The 11,028-nt window shown below is 38.0% G+C and overlaps 2 long non-coding RNA genes across 2 annotated transcripts; one reads left to right on the top strand and one right to left on the bottom strand.

The window, feature by feature from the left end:
- The first annotated feature begins 3,708 nt into the window (after nucleotides 1-3,708).
- LOC141280838 (uncharacterized) lies at nucleotides 3,709-5,232 on the top strand. Its single transcript, XR_012335121.1, has 3 exons — nucleotides 3,709-4,208; nucleotides 4,635-4,771; nucleotides 5,093-5,232. It is a non-coding gene; the product is annotated as an uncharacterized lncRNA (long non-coding RNA).
- LOC135733586 (uncharacterized) lies at nucleotides 5,147-6,953 on the bottom strand. The gene is made up of 5 exons (XR_010526980.2): nucleotides 6,448-6,953; nucleotides 5,813-5,906; nucleotides 5,582-5,714; nucleotides 5,398-5,499; nucleotides 5,147-5,287 (listed from the first exon to the last, which is right to left on the bottom strand). It is a non-coding gene; the product is annotated as an uncharacterized lncRNA (long non-coding RNA).
- Nucleotides 6,954-11,028: the final 4,075 nt, after the last annotated feature.

Below are 11,028 nucleotides of genomic sequence, written 5' to 3'. Positions count from 1 at the left end.
CCGCACGTCTCCTATTGAAAATAAACCAGACACTCGCAGCTGCCGCGTGAAACATTACTCATCTCTATAGCACTGTTTTCACTGTCCTAAAAATGGGCTGATGTCTTCATTGAAGTCCCTCCTTCAGAAATACGTATCGAGTTCTGATTGTGAAGCTTGTTTAGTGTGTTGTGATTGGACAGCAGCTTAGCTTAGCTGGCGACTGACGTATACCTGTGGGTGGAGGTTAGTAAAAAACTGTAATATTGACGTCATTCAACTGGGAAGTAGAGGGCTGTAGTCCAAACCGGACGTTCTCTGTAGTTTTTGAAATGTGAATGCTGTTAAAGAAAATATATTGCTTGGCATTGCACTTTGAGCTTTATCATTTTGCAGTTGTTATTAATGCACTAACAGCAACATCACACACAAACTAAAGTTTAAAAAATGGGATCAGGAAAAATGGCCGCTTTAAGATAATAAGCAGGTGCCGTTTTAAATCACCACTTGATGTTGAGTCTGAACTCTGAGATCTGAAACAAAGCCAGTTGAAATTTAAAGATTGAGAATCATTAAAGGTCCCACAGAAGACATTACAATTCAGCATTTTGTTCACTTTCAGTGGAGACGTGCACACACACACAAACACACACATCTGTGTTAAGTGTGTTAAGTGAGCTCATATCAATCAATCACATAAGGCTGGCATGTAGAGCTGCACATCGGAGTTTAGACAATATCTACTGCTGATGTTACTGTCAGATGCATTCTCACTCGCCCTTTCTCTCTCTCTCTCTCTCACACTTACATTCTCAAATTTTCACTCTCGTTGTTGAATCGGTGTAAAAATTCAAACATTAAACATTTTAAGAAAATGTAAACATTTTCAACAGAGGTAACAAATGAATTTAGTAAATGTTAGAGACTGCACATTTTCAACTTACAGTAATAGTTGAAAATGATGTTTCTCCTAAAACTCTTTAAATAAGTGAGACATTTGTTTGATTTTTAACAAAAATGTGAAGCGGTGCAAATCTTTTGTTTGTATCTTTTGTAGAGACAAGATTACTGAAACATTTCCTTAGTTTATCTTTTAATCTATGCATCACTTTGTTGAACATAGGACATCCCATATAATAATTAAATAAATACATTCAGAATCATCATTCATGCATCTGTGATTATCTCTCTGTGTGCATGCATGAGGTTGCCAAGCCTTGATTTAATAGAAACAACTCAATACAATCAAACACATGATTGACACCTGACACGAGAGCGTTCCCGCAGCACTGCATTATCACAAACATCAGTTTGTCTGGAAATAATCGTGTTTCTTTTGCAAACAGGCATTGTAGAAGCTTCTGGAAGCCGGCCAGGCCCCATTCTCAGTCCAAATCAAATGTTTTTGTAGCAAAAGATATTCTGCTTTTGTGTAACGTGTTTAATTCCCTGCTAATTATCATCTGCATAAGAAGAGCAAAAGATAAAGGATGAGTTTTATTACTGCATGGTGCCACTTAGAAATAACCACTAGCTTCATGTAGAAACTGGCCATGAAAACAAACCGCTTTCAAATGCAATGAAAATAATTAGCTATTTTAAGACAAAAGCGTGATTAAATGGACCTGATCTGCGATGTTTGCCTTTGCAGCGTGCCACAAGAGCAGCTTAACATTTCCTTTGGCTGGGATTGCCATTACAAGCCCAAGTTTGCTGTCAGCAAGTCTAGAGGTGAGGCTCACCAATAAATATGTATAAGAGTTTCAAATCCTGTGCTCGCCGGGGTCATGCGGACCCTTGTTCCGGTGTGCTCTCTCTGACAGCTAAGTACATATGCTAAGGCTATTTATAGGGCTCATCTCAGCCATAAACTCACAAACAGCAGGAAAAGGAAGAGGATTAATTGCTCATTTATCACCCATTTTTCGATAAAAGTTGCAGAATGTGGTCAGTGAGGGTCCAATATGATGCTAATGTTGTGACGCTTAGCTCAGGTGAAGTGTTGCTTTAAGTAGGCCAGGTTACTCATCATTTAAAGTTGATAAAAGCTAACCTTACTGTGCAGTATAGTTAACTACTGTAGTTGGTTAATTGTAAAGGTATTGTATGTAAGGGGAGAAAATCTATAAATATAACATTTCAGTGCAATCTAAACCGCAATTATCACAAAAACTATTCAGATCCCAAGTAGGGTGGCAGCAATAAATTGAACATACATTTATGTTTATGCATTTGGCAGATGCTTTTATCAAAAGTGACTTATAAAGTATGCATTTTATCAGTATGTATGTGTTCCCTGGGTTTTGGTGGATTTAGAGGGGTTTGGAGAGCATCTTAAAACAACCAAAGACCAGCAAACAAGCTTCTCAGCAAGCAATTTTGCGCTTAATAGCCGTCCAAACACAGCTCAGACGTCTTAGACGGCTAAAACAAGGCAAAATTTGAGCTGTCAGTAAACATTTAATAGACGTCTAACTGTAGCCCAAAAATAAATGAAATAAAATAAATAAATAACTGAAACCTATTAGCTTGTAATCACTGTTGACTTTGCTAACATGACATCTTGAAAGTTTTTTTAAAGGGGATATTTCACACACTTTCTTACTTAGTATTTTTGTCTTGTTTTCAGTAGAAATATCTAAAAATTCTTAAATCAAGATGCTTTTTCTTTATTTGCAAATGACCTAAGAACATAAGTGTAGTTTTTAGACAAAACATATCAAATCTACGCAAATTTGTGCTTAAAACAAGCAAAAAAAATCTGCCAATGAAATAACAAAAAAAAATCTTGAATTTACTTAATAGAAGAAAAATTCAGCAAAAAATGTCTTATTGCATTGGCAGATTTTTTGACAATAATACTAAGTAAGAAAGTCATTTTTTGCAGTGCAGGAAAAAAAATTTTAAGATGTAAAATAAATCTTTGGTGTCTCCACACTGCAAAAATGATTTTTAAGAAAATATTTTCTTTTTTTTCTTGTTTTCAGTAAAAATATCTAAAAATTCTTAAATTAAGATGCTTTTCCTTAATAAGCAAAACAACCCAAGAAAATAGGTCTAGTTTTAAGACCAAAAATATCAAATTAAATTTTGTGCATAAAACTAGCAAAAAAATCTGCCAATGGGGTAATTGGCAGATTTTTTGCCCGTTTTATGCACAAAATCACTTAAATTTGATATTTTTGGTCTAAAAACTAGACTTATTTTCTTGGGTCGTTTTGCTCATTAAGGAAAAGCATCTTAATTTAAGAATTTTTAGATATTTTTACTAAAAACAGGATAAAAATACAAAGAATCTTTTCTTGAAAATCATTTTTTTGCAGTGCAGAGTGCATATGTGAGGTTCTAGCTCAAAATACCCCAGAGATAATTTATTACAGCATGTTAAAATTGACACATGGTAGGTGTGAGCAAAAATGTTTTTGGGTGTGTCTTTTAAATGCAAATGAGCTGATTTCTGCACTAACCACAGTGCTGTGGTTGGATAGTGCAGATTAAGGGGCGGTATTATTATAATAAGATCCCCTTCTGACATCACAAGGGGAGCCATTTCAATGATTTCAATGAGCTATTTTTTCACATGCTTGCAAAGAATGGTTTACCAAAAATAAGTTACTGGGTTTACTTTTTACATTTTCTAGGTGGATAGAAGCACTGGAGACCCAATTATAGCACTTAAACATGAAAAAGTCTGATTTTCATATTTCCCCCTTTAAAGAGCACCAATTATGCTAATAAATTAGCACGTTAGCACGTTATTGTAATATCCCATAGTACATACATGTTATTAAAACTTGAACTAATGCACTGTGAGTCTTATAAATTGCTTACATACCTCACCGATTTCTGCATGTCTGGAAAACGCTCGGTTTAGTTCCTGTCTCCGCCTCCCAAAATGTCTAGTGTATTCGGATTGGTCAGATGACTACTCAACTGTTATTGGTCAACTGGGTTCGGCGTGTGTTTGAAAGGCTACGCCCCTGACTACGCGTGGATTTTCCGGTTCTGACTGAGAGTCACAGGCAACGTAAACAAGCGCTATATTTCTCTATAAACGATGGTGTCTGTACTGCCTTACCACTTCAAGCTCGATCCAGAGAGTTCAGACGGCCGTTACGATGTAAACGATCTCCGTCAATGAACGCGATTGGATTTAACTTTTTTAGGTGTCCTTAGCTCTGCCAGAATGCTAAACGAAGACGAAAATGTGTTGCAAAGACATCCAAAAGGTAATTATAACGTACTACATTACTTTGCAAACTATATGGAAACACCAAATGTAGCACATAGAAGGTTTTATTTGAAATGATTATAAAACTATTTCACTTATTAACATTATTTTACTATAGTAAACTTTATTATAAAAGACCGCTTACATACTATATTACTGTGCAAACTATATGGAAACACCAAATGTAGCACATAGAAAGTATTTGTTGAAATGATTATAAAACTATTTCACTTATTAACATTATTTTACTATTGTAAACTTTATTATAAAAGACTGTTACATACTATATTACTGTGCAAACTATATGGAAACACCAAATGTAGCACAAAGTATTAATTGAAATGAATGTTCTACATTATTTCACTATGGTAAAGTTTATTATGAAAAACTGCTTACTTATAAGTGCTATGTTTTTACTTATTAGGTTTTAAGGAGAATGCAACATGTTCCAGGGCCTCTTACCTGCGTGATTCATCATCCAGGTTTTGCACAAATTGTCTAAATCCCTACACACAGAACATTTATTGTACCGACTATAAGCCTTTGAGGTGCAGGACTAGAGTAAGTTTTATTACATTTTTAAACCAATAACACTAAAGTATCATTATAGTAACAAAGTACCCAAAAGAACAAAAGATGCAACTTTAAAGAAAATATAATAGTCAGTCAAAAGTTTTATTTATTTATTACAAATATATATTTAAATGTTAAACAATATACAAATAAACATACTAATAACCATATTGTGCTCTTGTTTCAAAAATTGTTCAATTCATTTCTTACAGCTATCTATTCAGATAAATGGCATATCAAAGCTTTGTCAGCTGGTGCTATCTAAGACGACACTATAAGGTTATCATCCTGTCGTGTGTTGTTCTCCAGATACGCTTGGAGCTTCCTGATCAGATCGGTCACAATTTTGGCTTTCGACGACCCCTGCACTGAAGATGGCATGCAATCACGTCCTCCTTTGAAGGTCTCTCAAACTGTGATGCCAGGTCCATTGGAATCGGGGTTTCCTTCAGCTTATCTTCAAATACCTCATCAAACACAAGCCTGATCACATCCTCCACATAACTGTAGAAATATTGCAGTCAATAAATCTTTTGTTTTGATAATTTATTTCCCTGCTTCATACATTAAGTTTTTAATTATGAATGTATTTGAAATAAAACATTACTGCTTACGGTATGTCATTTGTGTTTTGGGAACATAGCCTTGTACTTTCCCTCTCCTGCTTTTGTTACGGCTTGGTGACATTGTAATGGATGGCTGCAAGGTACAAATACCTGTAAAATATAAACAAGCAATTAATTTATTGTAAAAGTAAATACTACTTTATTTAACACAGTTACTAAAATACTTAAATACCTGCACAGCATTCCAATAAATGAGAAAATCAATTTTTTTTGCTGCAAATCTGAAATCTCAGGCTACGGACGGCAAAGGCATCCACTGATGATGGTGATGGAAACATTGTGAAACGATGCTACTGCCTGGGTTCCTATTATTATGCAGAGAAAAATAACTTTATCATCATCAGTTATACATTTAAGACTGGTAGTGGTTTCACTAGCTAAATACATCATGTGTGTTACACACCTTTGCTCCTCATATGCCAGTCTGACTCCTTGTACTGTGTGTTATGATGTTGCATGTTTGCATACAGTGTAGAAGGATGTGTACAGCTGCGAATCTAGGATATAGACAAATAAAACAAACATGTATTCAGTCAAAAAGACATATTATAACAATAGAGTACAACGACTATAAATCGTTAGACTATTCATTAAAACGTAAATGTATTACATATTACATGGCCCAACATTAGCAACACACATTATGTGTTTACTTCGTTTCAAAATCTAAGAAAGCTTCAAGTAAATACAACAGTAAAATATATATAACTTTAAACAAATCATCTGTACTAAGAGTTTCTTGAGTTTGATCATGAGAACAAATTTTACCGGTAACAGTTTAGCTGGCATTTGTATTTGTATTTATCTTAGCAACTTAGCAAGTTTGTAAACATGTCTAAACCAACATCGATAAAAAAAACGAAAGCCTGCATAATTCAACATACACGTGTGTAAATATGGTACGTTGTTTATGAAATACAGTATTACAACACAAAACAATTAGCTTGCAAGCTTAGCTCTACACGCACATTATGTTAATCTCCGGTTACCGGTTACGTAACGTACAGTAAAAGGCAAATAATAAACATGAATACTTACAGTCTGTGATCCAGAAGTGCACAGTAATCCAACTTTCAAGAGGAGACGTCGCGCAAATCCAGCTTCGGTTCATGAGAAGCAGTTATTGTGAAAACTCCGTGAACAACTTCTGACTGGATTTTTCCGGAACCGTATTAAACATGATGTCCTCTGTGGAAGTCCATAAAGTGCTATTTTGCCCTCGCATCTAAAGAGACAGCGTCTACTCGAGAGATGTAATCGCTTAAACAATGAAACAAGAGTTTGCAAACAGAGTCAAAGCAGGGACTCCCAACCTCCGCCATTTTAGCTCTCTTCTGACTCGGCGCTCCCCACCCCACCCTCGTCTTTGAGGGCGTACCCAAGCAAAGCAGAGAGGGCTGAACTATGATAATGTTGGTCTTATCTACGTCACTAATCCCAGGAAGTAAACTGTTGCCTACAATCCGAGTGTTTTTTGTAGTCCTCGAACGTTAAAGACGATAACTCGCGTCATCGTTTTCTTTGAGGTATGTACTTTTTGAATATCGTTAGCATGTACTAATGCACACTTACACACAAAAGGATGTTTAAAAACGTGTATCCCATAATAGGTGCTCTTTAAAAAAAACGATGTATAATTCAAGTTTATTTTGGCTAGAAGTGGGTTACTCATAGCCTGACTATATCGAGTCTATGGTTAACAAAGACGGTCAAATGACGGCTATTGCTTGTCGGGTACAAATAGTGATTAATGGGTAGCATCTCTGTAGATCACAAATGTTTTGTTGTGAATTTTAGCTGTTTTTTGTATGCGAGAGCACGTAAAGCAGCTCATAACAAAAATCTTACGGTAAACATTTGTCATGCAACTGGGATTGTGCCTCAAGCTCCGTGGTTGTTTTAATATTGATCTGTGGTTCAATTCGCCCGCTCTTTTTTATTAAGCCCAAACAACCACGAAAAACCACAAATAATGTTGCATTAGCTAAACAGAGGACTATTCAATATGCAGGAAAATAGATGTTTCCAGGTGTCACGATGCATTCAGGGTTCAGGGTTTCAAACGTGTCATTTGCCAGCACTCAGCTCGCACTGGCGTCATTCATAAACGCGTGTTATTGAACCGCCCTCTCTAGCCAATGTGTCCTCGCACATCTGACATCAAGGCCCCGAATCCCCCTTCCCATAGCCAATGCTACTGTACAACTCATTATGAAAACTGTCACACAGATCTTCTCTCTATGTCTTTTTATCTATTTCTCTCTTCTTGTACTTCACGTCCATGATAAAGCGGCCAGCAGACGGTTTTTAGCGCGCGGGCAAATGGTCTCGATCTTCCACTGAGCCGTTTAGAGCTTTGGAAACAAGGTGAAACGTCCAGCGGCCATCCAGTGAGATATTTATTATGGGCAGCTCTGGGAAGCATTAAAAGTGTTGGATCTGAAGTTGTGACAGTTCAAGGAAACACCAGAGTGTTAACATATTCAAAATGGGCCTTGACAAGGTCAGGCCCGCGATTCCTTGTCGCTCCACTACGGCCCTGCAGGAACGCTCTACTGTGCGGTTTAAATTTCACACCATGACACTGTGGCTTTCTTTTATTTCTTCCCTAGATAGATTTAAAGAAGCTTTGCCGGCATGGTTTGTGACTTTGGATTTCTATTGCATTTTACTTTAAAACTACAGTATATACTTACACTCACCTAAAGGATTATTAGGAACACCTGTTCAATTTCTCATTAATGCAATTATCTAATCAACCAATCACATGGCAGTTGCTTCAATGCTTTTAGGGGTGTGGTCCTGTTCAAGACAATCTCCTGAACTCCAAACTGAATGTCAGAATGGGAAAGAAAGGTGATTTAAGCTATTTTGAGCGTGGGATGGTTGTTGGTGCCAGACGGGCCGGTCTGAGTATTTCATAATCTGCTCAGTTACTGGGATTTTCACACACAACCATTTCTAGGGTTTACAAAGAATGGTGTGAAAAGGGAAAAACATCCAGTATGCGGCAGTCCTGTGGCCGAACATGCCTTGTTGATGCTAGAGGTCAGAGGAGAATAGGCCGACTGATTCAAGCTGATAGAAGAGCAACTTTGACTGAAATAACCACTCGTTACAACCAAGGTATGCAGCAAAGCATTTGTGAAGCCACAACACGCACAACCTTGAGGCGAATGGGCTACAACAGCAGAAGACCCCACCGGGCACCACTCATCTCCACTACAAATAGAAAAAGAGGCTACAATTTGCACGAGCTCACCAAAATTGGACAGTTGAAGACTGGAAAAATGTTGCCTGGTCTGATGAATCTCGATTTCTGTTGAGACATTCAGATGTTAGTGTCAGAATTTGGTGTAAACAGAATGAGAACATGGATCCATCATGCCTTGTTACCCCTGTGCAGGTTGGTGGTGGTGGTGTAATGGTTTGGGGGATGTTTTCTTGGCACACTTTAGACCCCTTAGTGCCAACTGGGCATCGTTTAAATGCCACAGCCTACCTGAGCATTGTTTCTGACCATGTCCATCCCTTTTATGACCACCATGTTCCCATCCTCTGATGGCTACTTCCAGCAGGATAATGCACCATGTCACAAAGCTTGAATCATTTAAAATTGGTTTCTTGAACATGACAATGAGTTCACTGTACTAAAATGGCCCCCACAGTCACCAGATCTCAACACAATAGAGCATCTTTCGGATGTGGTGGAACGGGAGTTTCGTGCCCTGGATGTGCATCCCACAAATCTCCATCAACTGCAAGATGCTATCCTATCAATACGGGCCAACATTTCTAAAGTATTAGTATGGTGTTCCTAATAATCCTTTAGGTGAGTGTAGAAAAGCTCACTTAACCAATATACTGCAGAAATAGTAAAGTGATTCATTGCTTCAACCTATGTTCGGGTAAAATTGGACAAACCCAACGTGTAGTTAAATAAACCTAGAAAAAGTCCATATTGAACCAAAACTATGGGTTGAAACAACCAGACATTTTACTCATAAGAAAAACATGGTGTTAGCCTCCTGCATGTGAAATAAATTCACACTGGGTGTATGGTGTTCAATTTGAAACCCTCTGATTTACCCTCATTCCTTTTTTTCTCCAAGCTCGAAAAGCCTGCAGTTGATCTCATGGCATAATGCGTCCAGCGTTCTTTATATCGAGAGCTAATATTGGCTCGGTGTGGTGCTGATTGACCTGCATTCTGGAATGGTCTCTCTTTGGGCGGCCCCACCTGGGGCCCTGCTGCTGTCAGAGAGGACGGACCGTGCTGGATTGATGACGGTCATTCAGTGATGAAGCTATATTCATCACGCCTGTCCAGGACTGTGCTGTCCAGATGGACTGTGACCATCCATCCAGTGCCAGGGACACATCTGTTCCTTGTGTTGCTTAGAGTACTAACAAGTCACTCGCTCCCTCAAAAGCCAGCTCGTGTCAGGTACGGGTGGGGGACGGATGAAAGAAATTAGATCTGTTTTCTCAATACTTGTAGTGGAGTTTTAGTGCTTGTAATCAGACTGTCTGATGTCTATTGTTATGTTTCATAAGTTCAGACATTATGTAGTGTTTATTGGCATAGTTGCTTTAAAGAGCATTATTTTGTGTATTTGATATAATTCGTGTGATTTATGGTTTTAAAAAACACATTATTTTCAACATACTGGACATTTTTGTAGGTCTAGATTTCACTTTCTTCCTTAAACTCATAGATTTGAAAAGCGCCTGTCCCTGATTGGCTAGCTTATCTGTATGTTTTGACTGGCCTGAATACCTCTGACGTCAGCAGGAAATGTGACGCTTCTTACCATGTTTGAAAGATTCAGTCAGAATGCAATACTAACAGGAGTTAACTTATAGGCTGAGTCAGAAGCAGGATGAATTATGATAATGTCAGTCTTTACTCACCAATCCCAGGGAGTAAACTGTGGCTACAGTTCATGCGTTTGTTGTAGTTTAAGGGCCTGTTTACACAAGAACGCTCAATGGTGAAAACGTAAAACTATTGTATCGGATGTGCATTTCGTTTACACGGCGACTGCATTTTTGGGGCTTAAAAATGCAAAAAAAATGTGAAACCACACTCCAGAGTGGAAATTTTAAAAACAATCTTCCGTCGCGTTCCCGTCTAAAAGGTAAAAACGCAAAAGTCTGCTTATGGTGGCTCTCGTTGTGTACATGTTTACGTCACAGGCATGCACCAGTTTAGGAAAATAACAACAAACCTGTCGGATTATTTCCATACGTCGGACCTTCAAGTTGCCATAGCAGCTCTGATAAATATACAAGAGTCTTTCCAGCAGTTGTACGAAATATTCATAGTTAGCATTACTGATCAGAGAGTGCGCATTAATTACCTCTATCAAATTGTTGATGCGCCAATTCGTCGGAAGCAAACCAGACGGCTTTGGACAAGACCTGGGAGAACAAGGAAGAAGGTTTTACGCAGGCGCGTGGACTTGGTGTTGTTGTGTCAGTGCTTCACATTGCCACCTAGCCACCTGGAGTGCATACTACATCGAATATCACACTTTTGTGTCACCATATGCACGCAGATTTTCCCCTCAAAATGCTCCTATAAACGCGGAATAAAAAGTGATAACGCAACGCCAC

This window comes from Paramisgurnus dabryanus, chromosome 15 (genome assembly GCF_030506205.2).
Source record: "Paramisgurnus dabryanus chromosome 15, PD_genome_1.1, whole genome shotgun sequence".
NCBI classification, from domain to species: Eukaryota; Metazoa; Chordata; class Actinopteri; order Cypriniformes; family Cobitidae; genus Paramisgurnus; species Paramisgurnus dabryanus.
The sequence above is the reverse complement of the archived record's forward strand: the minus strand, read 5'-3'. Positions and strand labels throughout refer to the sequence as shown.